We start from the raw sequence: 13,297 nt of genomic DNA, 5'->3' as shown, positions 1-13,297 counted from the left end.
AAGAGTTTGTCTGTGGTTGTAGATATTATTCTCTCTCTGTACTCAAGGTGCTCTTCACTATTCAGTACATTTTTAGTGTAGGCTTAAAACAGAAGACCTATCTTGCATAGGAAAGGCATCGCCGAATCTCTCTGTTTAATTTTTACTGCAATAATGCAGTTCTTTTTCATCACTTTTTGCACTATGAATCCATTCGGGATTTTGTACTTCATTCACGTAATGATTCTACAATCGTATAAGAGTATTACTGTAATTTTTGGACATAGCATAGTCGTGTGGATACATCTACATTGCATTTAACTTTACTAAACACATTTATCACCTCTAACAACAAAGCTGCACAAGGTAAACATTCAACTATGTCTGTTAGATTGCTTGTGTGTCTTGCTTTCCTCAGGGTAGCATTTCATGATGGATTTCAAGGAAATATTGAAAAGGAGCATTCTGTGTGTTGAAGAGAATTAGGTGGACTTCTGAAACAGATCCTGATCCATAAGCAACTGAAACATTGTGTGTGTGTGTGTGTGTGTGTGTGTGTGTGTGTGTGTGTGTGTGTGTGTGTGTTAGTACAACACAGTTGGCGAGATTTCACCGAAATTTGATGAAGGATTGGGTTATAGCTTATAGAGGCGCTAATTAGATTTTAAGCTGAATCAAAAGGAAGAACGGGGATTTTTTCGTTTTCCTTTTTTGCACGACGATTTGCATATTCAAAGACCGAAATAGCGACATAAAAATCCATAACTGGTATAACATTAGAGAGAGCAGAGAGTACATCAGAATATCAGGATATCTTTTGAGAATCATCTTCTTCTGATCGGATGAATGAATTCTCTTTACCAAGGTCTTTAGTCTCTATTTGTAGGAGGAAATTCTGTTGACGACATAAGGCGCAAAATTTCCCAGATTTACTTGCCTTCCACGCAAAGTGTTATATAAAGATTTTAAATTCCTCCCCACCACTCTCTCTCTCTCTCTCTCTGAAATATTGCAAATTCTGCCCAAATACAAGATAAAGTTCAAAACTCCAAAACCTCTTTGTAATTGCGTCAACCACCATCACTTCACTCGAACTCAGACACCGCGAAAGACCCAGGTAACAAGCTTACTGATTCTGTCAAAGCTATGTCCGGTTCCTCGTACAACAGATAAAGTCCGTATTCAGCAGAGGTCACTCTTTACTGTAAAGGCGATATCTTGTGGTTTCCAGCAAAAATTTCAGTTTGTTCTGTCTTTCAGAGAAACGATCATTCTTTTACGTGTAACCTATGTTGTCTAGAAAAAAACAAAACCCGCACGGGAAGCAAATTCCTGGGACGTATGCTAATATTACACCAGCCCCGGTTTTTTTGCCATGCCCCTAGAGGTTAGGTTAGGTTAGGTTAGGTTGGGTTTAAACTGAATAGTTGAAATTAGCGTGATTTGGGAGTGGGAAACATAATGAGATAATTTTCTTGAAAATTCTATGGTTAGTTTTTAAGATATGGCGAACCGTTTTTTTCAGGGAAAGGTCCCAGTACTAGGTTACATCTCGGGAAAATGTGCCCGGGAAGGTTTCAGTTACAAAGCAATTGTATATATTTCTTGAACTACTTAAGAGTTAATACGAATTTTTACCCGAATAAATGTTATAAAAATTTTATCTACCTTCCCCTTCGGATTAAATACCATACTTTGTTTGTTTTCCTTTAAATTCCCATTAGATAATTTGGATAATATTTCAGTAATGAATAAAGATTGACCCGGTGAATTAATGACTATTTATGGCAACTGGAACGTTGCGAGAATATTTCATCTCGGTCCATTGCCTAATTTATGAAATTAGGTAATTGCTAATCATGAAAGCCCATCAGCAACTTTTTCCTCATTCACCAGTAAAAATTATTTACTTTTTTCGTAACATTTTTATCCTCTCGAGCTTTGTTGTCACTTTTTCAAATGTGCGTATTTTTTTCTCTGGAACCTTGCTTGTCAAGTTGAGGATCCAAACGTACACACACACACACACACAGAAATAGCTAATTCGAGAGTGCCATAGAGTTATTGTTCATTATATTCACCAGTAAAACCCTGCTTATTTCCGCGAATCGAACCAAAGATAAAGGTTGACGAATGATGTTTGTCGCGATTCCTTTGAATTTTACGATTTTATTGCTCAAAATTCTTACGTGAGAATTTATAAGTTTATTTTTTTCTATTTTTGTTCTTCGACTGGGAACTTAAACTGGAGTTCTATTTAGAGCCGTAATCTTTTACCGAATACAGCGAATAGGTAATCTTCGCTCTCTTTATCTCTTACACTAACAAACTCCCATGTTTAAGCCTTAAGTCTGTGTCTGAACTTCTATTTTGTTTATTCTTGAAATCTGATTTGATTGTCAGATCTCAGTCACTATACAAGTCGGTCTAAATTTGCATCCTTCTGCGCAAATCCCTCGCTAACAAGCTTTTAACTAAATCCAGGCTAATCTCAGTCTTCCAACATACAGATCCTATTCATGTGAACTAAAAATGGAGAACTTTTCATTGAAAAATTCCCACATTTTTCCTCTCCATATAGGGTATTTTATTTCGTTTTTGTCTTCTTTTTTTTTTATTTACTACGTTTTTGGTCTCTCGTTCACATCGTCGAATGAGTTTTCCCTCAGTTTCTGTGGAAAATTTTCAATTAAGTTTTCCATTTTGTTTTTAAAGATGACCATAAAAATTCCCAGCGTAGCGTGAGTGTGAATACACTATAGGTCGCTTCATGTTTTGAATGGTACTTTACATTTTTGTACTTTTTTTCTGTTTTCTAGACGAATGAATCAGTCTTTACTTGGATATTCGTTTATATTTAGATGTAATATTTTTGCCTTGGTTTATATATACTGTATTTCATCTTATGAATGCTGTTGTCCTAAATAAAACTTACTTGAAAACTCAATCACTCAATAGGACTGATGTCCTGATCCTTTTTGTGATATTTCTAAATACATTCTCAGGCTTGTTAACCATACAACTATTTTCCCTAAGGCACTTAAAAAAATCTTTTTTCCTTTTCTATGATTTTCTGTAATGCTGTTATCAACTGCAAGTCTTATGCACATACCTATCATAATTTATCATGACCTTTTGAAATTTTACTTGAAGATATTATATATTAACAACTTTAAATAAAACGAAAGCAGGTTTGTCGGTTTTTTTTTGTTTTTTGTTTTACTGAATGGTTAGGGTTTAAGCTCCCTTAATATCAAATAAAAAAATATATTTACACAGTTACTTCATAAGGGAGCTAGAAAAAAAGAGCATGGTGACAAATAAAAAAAACCATGTCCATGTCCTTAGAAGGAAAAGTAAACCATTACAAATGTGAAGCACGGAATATATAGTATTATGAATGATAACTGATAATTAAATGAGAATTATTTATAATACATGAATTTAGGTACATGGCTTGAGCAGTTATTTCCTAACATGAATCACTTTTGAAGTTTTAATAAGACGCTTAATTAGGAAATAAAACGGATAAAATTCTAAAGCGAAAATAATTCTCTTGGAACCTCTTTGCTGGATATTTCAAGTCTATGAAATTACTGAAAAGTTTTCACTAAACTCAGCGCTAATGGTACATACTTTTTTTCTTCGTCATGATTGCAATTTTAACTTTTTACCAAAACGTTTACTCGTTCAGTTAATAACTTTATATACTAAATATTTTAGTTTAGGATAATGTTTTGTTCGTTTTGCTTTCCAAATCTTTTGATTTTTTTCCGGAGAGATTATTGACTATGCCATTTCATGGAATTATTACTCACAATTTCTTTTATGATTCAGATACTGAAATCATATTTTGTTGTTATAGGAACTGGTAACATTAATCGTTTTTCTGTCTGCCACTCTGTCTATGGATTTTTATACAGTTTGTTATAAAACTTATTTGTAAACCTCAGGATTAAACCTCAGTAAAATAAATTCATCATCACTTCATAATCGACTTTTCACAAAAAGAGAAGAAAGTTACGTAAACTGAAGTTTTCTTTGGATCTAGGATCGGTTTGGATACTTGGATGTTCATCCCATCGCCCTTTGTATCACAGAATCATTGTGCCCTTCTCTGAATTTACTATCAGGAAATATGCACTACACGTTTAAAAATGAGCCAATTTGATCTTTTTTTATTCACCTTCTTTCTGTAGGAATTCGTAACGCAAGTCATAAATTATGTTCATTCTTAATCCTGGGTGAAATGAGTCTTTTATATTTACGTACACTCATTAAGCATATACTTGTACATACTGCAGACATTCCAAGAAAAATTAAGCAGGAAATCAATTTACATTACAGCGCTAACTTTGTAAAAAGGGTGACTCAACTTACGGTTATTTCAGAATTGAAATAAACCATCATTCATCAAGTAATTCATCATTAGCCAACACTACTTAACGAAGATTTGCAAGAGCTGTAGCTTTTGATTACCAGAGGTTGGTTTTATATACGTTACCTACCTGAAAATCATCATTAAATTATTTCAGTGATAGAATCTCAGCGATTTTGTAACAATAGCTAAAATTTCGAAAAAGAAAGCTGATCCGATTAAGACCTGAAAAATCCGAACGGCCTTTGAGGGATTATAATTTCACAATTTAATTCACTGGAAAATCTATTTAAGATGAACGTAGCCACTGGAGGATTTTGAACTCTAGAAAGCCGTTATTTTTATTTCTTTCTTTCTTCCTGCACGGTTCAGTCTGCTTTACTTTGTCAGCGACCTTCAACAGGTAGTTTTTTTTTAATGATGTTAACAAATATACTCTTCAGTCCGTTTGTCCCATATTTCATTTCCAATGCTCTAACAAAACTTTTCAGAAAACTAATTAAAAAACTCATACATATATATACATTACATCCTCGTCCATAAATATATAAAATCCTATCGATAAACTGCAGGTAAGGCATAAAAAAACAAATAAGCAAAATAAACACACAACACAATAACACACTGACAATTTCCCCCGGCCGAAAACGACCGAGAGTCTACCACCTGAGCGGGACTAAATTTGGGGATTGACAGATTCACTGATCAAGTCCTCAGTTTCCGTTCCCATTTTCTCATCGATTCTGCCCACCTGTTTGGCAGAGTACGAATACATATATCTGGATTTATGTTTGTAGTTATATTCCGCTCCATTTTACATGCTATTAGTTCCGTTTATACATTATACTAATGTTTGCTGAACAGATTTCAGAAGTGTGTCTTTAAAGGAATTATGAAGTGGTCGTTTCCTTTGGATAACACAGACAAAATAGCAACTACTAACACTACTAATCATGTTATTACCATTACTCTTCATCCCCCTTCGCATCTTCCTCCTAATCCTCATTATCATCAGTGCCATTATTGTCGTTATCGAAATCATTACTATTATTACTATTTCGGCCCAACGGTGACTTAAGATATTCAAATGCTGCTTTTATCATAGCATTTTTTTTCCCACAAGAACTGATTCCTCAGTACTTCAATTTCACAGTGAAAAGACTGAAAAGACCCATGGACCAATAACTGTTCAATAATACCCTATCCAGGAATAGTAGTTATGAAGATATTTAAGACACATGGATCATTGATTTTGGTTTTAGTGAATAGAGGTAAAAGCCACATACAGACACGCACACGATTTCTTGAGCTATCGTCATGCACACCTTTAAAAATCTGACATTGATTTCTGATGTATATTTGAAATCGAACCCATTTTGCGAATCTAACTCATTCCGTGTCCGAAATTCAGCAAGGTGAGGGGTGCTGTTTATATTACATTCATTCACAAAAGTTAGCTGTAACCAATATTGTATCAGTATAATATTACAAGAGCCAGAAGGAAATAATAAAAGCCATAAGTACCTAGCACTTCGTGCATTTAATATGCACTTCTTCAAGGTACAGTACTAAGTACTTTGTACTGTACCCTCAAGAAGAGTATATCAAATTCACGAAAAGCGCTACGTACTTATGCCTTTTTATTCTATCCTTCTGGTTATTGGAGTACATTTAGTTGCGTGATGCTTGTGACGGTATATCGATATACATACATACATACATATATATATATATATATATATATATATATATATATATATATATATATATATATATATATATATATATATATATATATATATATATATATATATATATATATATATATATATATATACTGTATATATATATACTGTGTGTATATGTATATATATATATATATATATATATATATATATATATATAATATATATATATATATATATATATATATATATATATATATATATATATATATATATATATATATATATATATATATATATGAAAATAAGATACAGAGGAGGAATATAACGTGTATCGACCTAAGCGCTAAGCGAAAATCTGTCTTGTATCAGAAGCTCAGACGATCCATTTTCTGGTGCCTACAAAATGCAATCGTCTTAATTAATGGCCGAGGCCAGACGCACAGCAATTCCCCCGAGTGAATCCTATTAAACTCGGACCATAAGGTTTGACTCGCTGCATTAATTGCCTTGAATTAGACCTCAAGTGTCATCCGGATGCTTTCCCAAGCAGCCTGAAACAAGGTCAGTCATTGCTTCTCAATAAAGACAGTCGACTGAGCCTTCGCTTTTCCGGAGCACTAGTACAATAGAGATTAAGATTTACAATTTTACACATGCACGCGTTCACGCATACAAACTAATGTATATCAATGCGTATCTTTATGAAAGTTAAAAGTAAAACGTCAGAATAAAAATAAATGAAGCGAAAGATAAATTTGTAATGTTTCTCTTTTTTCATTCATTTAGGTAAACTCCTTAGTTTGAACTTCTTTTTGATTAGTCTAACTTTCATATCTCAATGTTTTCTCCAAAACTGTCTCGAGAAGGAGCGCTGGGAGAATGAGGTCCCGAAAACTTTCAAAAGTCAAGCTTGAGAATTTATTCCTCAGCAGAGACGGTCTAATTACCGATAAACCTTTCAAGTCCTGGAGGTAAATATATTCCCCTCATCACCTTAAGTGGGTCTTGATCCCCCCACTCTCATCTTTTTCTCAGAAATACAGCCATTTCCGGATTTGGCTAATCTCGTAACAGCATCCCTTGAAGTTACCCGCCTTCCGGAGTTTCCCCTCATTCAGGTGAGGAGCCCAGGTGAGTTTGAGTAGGGTTACATACTTTATTCTAATTGCCCATGAAGGGGACTCAAAGAAGCTGAGATGGTTTGGAAATGATCGTAAGATATGAAGACTAGGAAACTGACGTTTAATCTTTCTTAAGAAAGAAGTCTAAGGGAATACTTGACAAAACGATGGAAATATTAATGAGGATTTAGAGAGGGAAACGAGATGAAGGTACGAGGTTATTTCACAGCAAAGACAAGGAAGCTATATGGCTTTTATATATGCTGTAAAATCTTTCAGTGATTTTCTGCGAGTAAATATGTCTCAGCTGCATCTTAATTTTTGCTTAAATAACATAAAACCTCTTTGCAAGAATAAGCAAGATTCTAAGTGACATTTAACAAACGTAAAACTGAAGAAATGCAAGCAATAGTTTACTTGTTTAAAATGTCAGGAAAAAGCATCTCAAGGGTTTAATGTTACCACTGACATAGCGTCAGCTAAACTGAACGTTGGAATAAAAATAGATTTCACTGATTGATGCTAGTCCTACAGATCTGATAAACTTGATTAACTCTCCTGTTCATGATTTCCACAGAATGCGCAGGATAATGAATTCTGAAATTATTCTCCCTGAAAGGAAAAAGTAACGATTTACTTTTTTGTGGTCCTAGGGACTTATCACCTTGTTAAACACGCCTTGTGTAATGTTATACAATAAGACAAAAATAATACTGAATAATTAAAAAACATCAGATAGTGCATCAGACGTTCTTGAGCCGCCGTCCGAAGAGCAATCCTTCACGAGATAACCGAATTCGTCACTACTAAAACCTTTTCAATGTGGATTCAAGTGTCTTCTCCTTATTTAACGTAGGACTTAATCGTCTTAATCTTCCTCATGGAGTCACGACAATGTCTTACTCCTAACCACATCTCTGCAAGTTGCCTAATTCCTGTCGAGTCCCTCGAGCTGATAGGGCTAGACGCGGCCAAGTGAGGTCACGCACTTTATGACAATTGGCTATAAAGGGGTCTCGATGAGGCAATAGCAGTCCTATAACAGTTACAAATGGCGGGAGCAGGACGCTGAAGTTTAATGCTTCCTTGGAAACGAGGTGATGCAAACCGCGATAAAATGATGATAAAACAAAGAGTGCTTAAAAGGGCGAATAAAGAAGGATACGAGGGAGGGACGGAAGTTACACGACTGACTTGTAAGATTAAATGGGTGAATCACACTTTAGTACCCTATTCATCTAAGATACATGGAGAGACAATATAACGTTTACAGACTTGGAGCAAAAACTATTGAAAGATGTTTGAGTGAATTACATAAAATATCTTTAGCGACTCTCAGCTCTTTATTTGGGTTTATCTTGTTGGAAACGTTACTCTGAACTGCCAGAGCGTAAACATTTAATGGAAAATTAAAAATAAATATTCAAACATTCAACAATTATGGATACCTGTTAAAATAGAGGTTGACAATTTCAGCACTAAAAACTGTTCTGAAATGGGGGGTAAAAAATGTTCCAACTGCACACGTTGACTGAAGCATTTTTCCAGACTGATTGAAAAGCAAACCGTGACGGAAAGAATCCGCATAAACAAAGCTAGAGAGAGAGAGAGAGAGAGAGAGAGAGAGAGAGAGAGAGAGTACCGACACCTGTTCTGATCGATCCAATTTACCAAATACAAACGGTAGCCCGTATGTGATGTGGGGTTCATCCACTCCTGGTTATCGAAAAGAGTAAATTTAAATTTCTCTATTTATCCGCTATTACCCGAGATTTTAGGCGCTGCCTTCTGCTTAGTTTCTTGCTTCTGTTTCAAAGAAGTATAATATTACTTCTACCGACAAATAATACAAGATGAAAAAAATGAAAAAATGTACAAAAACTGCAATAATGATTACAATAACAGCTCCTGTACTTATTATCAAGCTTGCATTCATCCTTGATCAGGCGCAACAAAAGAAAAAGGTAGGAGACGGTAAGGCCGGTCATTGTCTGATATTTTTCATTCCACAATTTCATTCACTGTTAGTTGCCATGGTACATAACCCATACATCCGTATATGATTTGAACTTTAACATGGAACAAACCAGTAAGAATATAGCAAAGTCTAATAATCGCTAGTTAAATAGAAATAAAATGTTCTTTTCCGACCATCAGCTTTCGAGAAACATCATCGCAGACTGTCCATCGTAAACTTGTCGAGGTAGGTTGGATGGATAGCAACACAGATAGGCACTTAATGACGTAGTCAGTCTCTCTCTCTCTCTCTCTCTCTCTCTCTCTCTCTCTCTCTCTCTCTCTTTACATAATTGTTTTCTTATTTTACCGGGGTTATGCTTTGCTATTAAAAATATATATATACATCTATATATATACTGTATATATATATATATATAATTTATTTATTTATATTTATATATATGTATAAGAAAATTTATTCAAAACAAATATTTTATTTCAATTCTGTAAGGGTCTGTAAATCTGCCGAAATCATCTTTGCCTCTTGTAGAGCTACTAGAAATGATTGGTTGTTATTTTTTTTTAATCAAACTGAATTGTTAAGTTGACCATATGCTTTTCAAATGTTTTTAAATTCGGATTATGGTTGTGTGAAAAATATTTGTGCCAGGAACGTAAGCATGTGTTAGTTTTAACTTCTAAAATTATCACAACACATTAGTATTACATGAATAACATACGAGTACGTACAGACTGTTTAGTATTTTTTGGAAGTACAGAATGCTTAGCTTTTCTACTCTACACATGGGTTTTAGGTTTTGTGGATCGTGCCTACAAAATTTATAGGCAAGCTTGTTTCATTTACATGTATGCACGATGATATAATAACAAATATTCCTTTAGCAACTCAGCAGTATTTAAAGCTCAAGATTCATAATAAAGATTACATTGCTTTCATCGCCACTACGCTGTGACCACCGCTCCCTTCTTCTTTCCTGTGACTCCCCTTATCGTTACTGTCGCTATCGTCATCTTCCTTTACACCACTTTATCAAGGTTTTCCTTCACCTCGCTTCCGAGGAAGAATTTAACGTCGGCGTCCTACCCCCACCATTTTCGACCATTACCGGAGCACTGCTACCTCTCTCTTTGAGACCTCTTTATAGCCAATTATAAGAAAGTGAGGCCTCACCTGGCCTCATCTACCCCTTCTGGGAGAGGCAAATTGGAGGAATGCCTAATGGTCGTGATTGTTAGTGGCAGATGGGGAGGATCAAGGCGGACTCCCAAAATGGATATAAAGAACGCAGTGGAATTCGGACGAGGGGGATTTAATTGAGATGAAAGTGGTTTTATCCTTAAGGATTTTCATGTTCATTTGCACAGACCACCAGACAGACAGCTTCACACACATTTTTTATATATATATATATATATATATATATATATATATATATATATATATATATATATATATATATATATATATATATATGCTCACACCACATATATGCCTGTCCATATATAAATATGCTTATATTTACATACTATATACATTATATATATATAAATATAAGTAATATATATATATATATATATATATATATATATATATATATATATATATATATATATATATATATATATATATATATATATATATATATATATATATATATATAGTAAAGGGGCCCCATAAACACGCCAAAAGGGTAGAATTCATAGCGATATATATTTCGAAGACAGTCTTCCTCAACTGACAGGTATTAGATGGAATTCTGTTTTATGAGTATGTGTCCGCAAAATATTACATTCATAGTTTTCATTTCATTCTGAAATATTTTTATTTTTATAAATAGGTACCTGTTTAACTGTACGAGTTGTGAGATTTTCAAAATAAAAGAACTTTATTTCCTTCTACTCTTTTGTACACACATTCTCTGACACTAATCAGATGAAACTCGAAATTTCTGGAAACAGATATTTCTTGCAATCGAGACGAATATACATCCAATTAAGGTTTTCCACGAAATCGTATAAATTTATTTGCCAAATTATTTCCATCTTTACCTTCCTAAGGTCTCACCTTGATTATGTTTTAATCGTGGTTTTCCTTTGCTTCAATTCTTAAAAATGAAAGGTTATTTTCATACGCTTCACAATTGGTCATCACTGCCAGTAAATTCAATCATCTTGAAGCCTTTTTATGAACTGTTACTATGAACTGTCTACATGTGTGTGTGTGTGTGTGTGTGTGTGTGTGTGTGTGTGTGTGTGTGTGTGTGTGTCGGTGTATATTCTGTGCATAGAAAACTGTCTTTCCTGTAAGTAAAGGCATTAAAATTCTTCCTATACAGAATGAAGTAAATGCAATTACAGCTTTTCGTCTTAACTGTTCACATTTAATGAAATGTTAACATGAATGCTGCCTAATAACAGGCCCTGTAATATTTTTCTTTTTCACAGTATATGAGTATTCACAAAAATTAATATACTGTAGAAAAAAACAAAACTTATATGTTGAAATTCCCAATCTAGTTAATTGCTAGAAAACATCTCCAAAATCCGTGTATTTTTTAGGCAAACTCAGTTATGTTTATCTTTGTGTTACCTCAAATACTATCAAGATATTCAGTGATATGTTCGGTGTTGGCCTCTCTCTCTCTCTCTCTCTCTCTCTCTCTCTCTCTCTCTCTCTCTCTCTCTCTCTCTGTGTGTGTGTGTGTGTGTGTGTGTAAACTGCTACAAATAAGAGCACGAGTTCAACCCTCAGGTGATGCGCGCCTCTGCTATCTCTAACCTTCTCTGGGAAAAACGTCGTGTGTCGGCCATCTTTATTGGGACGTAGTGCTGGCCCCGTTCCAGGCCTTTGGGGAAACTTCATGGTGGCACTTAAGGTCTACTCAAGGCCATTATTGCAGAGGAGACAGGCACTATGGTCGGAGTTTAACAGGATTCACTCGAGGGAATTGCGGTGCGTTTGGTCTCGGCAATTGATTAAGACGATTGCGCTTCCTGCCATCAAAACTCCGAACTTATGGACTTGTGGCATACGGAAGTTCAAGGCTTGGCTTTCTGATCGATATGTGTTATCTCTTTCACTCTATGGACGATTTTTATCGTAAAGAGGTCTTTCATTACTGAAATTAGCTTGTAAGATGTAACAAATTCATCGTTATTCATATTTTAAATGGAAAGACGTGTTTCTCAACCTAAGGTATTTCTGAATGAATAAATTATACGGACACAAAATGCCTTGGAGACGTACAGTGTGTTCGATTTCAAGATAAACATCATAAGTTAATGTCAAACATCATAAATTAATGTCATAGTTATGATGTTGCACCGGACTGCAAGGTAAGTCGTGTTAGGTGAGGTTCGCTTATGCCCTTTATCTCGATTGAATGAACAGTAAATTAATAACGTGAATGTTTTAAATATTTTTTTTTTTTTCATGATGATAACGGTTGGAAATTTGTTTTACTTTATAGTTATTTCCGGGTCTCTTTACTGTGCTACTGGGATACTTTTGAATCAGAAAAATAATAATGACAGTATGAAATGAAGGCCTGAATCGTTCTCTGCTAATATCAGCAGAGATAATTATTAAGGAGGAAATGGACAGCAATGGTAGGGGCTGCTACTCAAGTAGTAATAATGATAAAAAACAATCAAAATAAGCTTCCTTTAATGATGTACATCTAACACCCCTTACATAAAAACATATATAACACGCAAACTGCATACACATAAGATACAAATATGACATCTGACATAAATCACATAAAATGTATTCGTACTCTGGCAAACAAGTGGGGTGCTGAATCGATGAGAAAAATTGGGACAGCATTGTAGATTTGATGATGGATCTTGGCAATCCGATATTTAGTCTTGTAAATCGTGAATACCGATTTTCTATGCTAGTGAACGCCGATTCGTCCTTGGGCTGAAGAGGCCATTATTGTGTCATCGATTTATTTAGCACTCAGAGAAAAAAAAGTAGAAAGTCAAGGAATGAGAGAATACTTAGAGTGTCTTGTTATACTGAAGGAAACCAGTCAACTATGACAGAAAAACGACTGCTGTTTTCTAATTCTAGGTACTGGCTGATTGATTTATGGCCATTAAAACTTGCGTCGCAATACCTAGGTTATTAACGCCGTAAAAATATT

The sequence above is a fragment of the Macrobrachium rosenbergii genome, chromosome 28 (assembly GCF_040412425.1).
Source record: "Macrobrachium rosenbergii isolate ZJJX-2024 chromosome 28, ASM4041242v1, whole genome shotgun sequence".
NCBI classification, from domain to species: Eukaryota; Metazoa; Arthropoda; class Malacostraca; order Decapoda; family Palaemonidae; genus Macrobrachium; species Macrobrachium rosenbergii.
Note: the sequence above shows the minus strand (reverse complement) of the source record.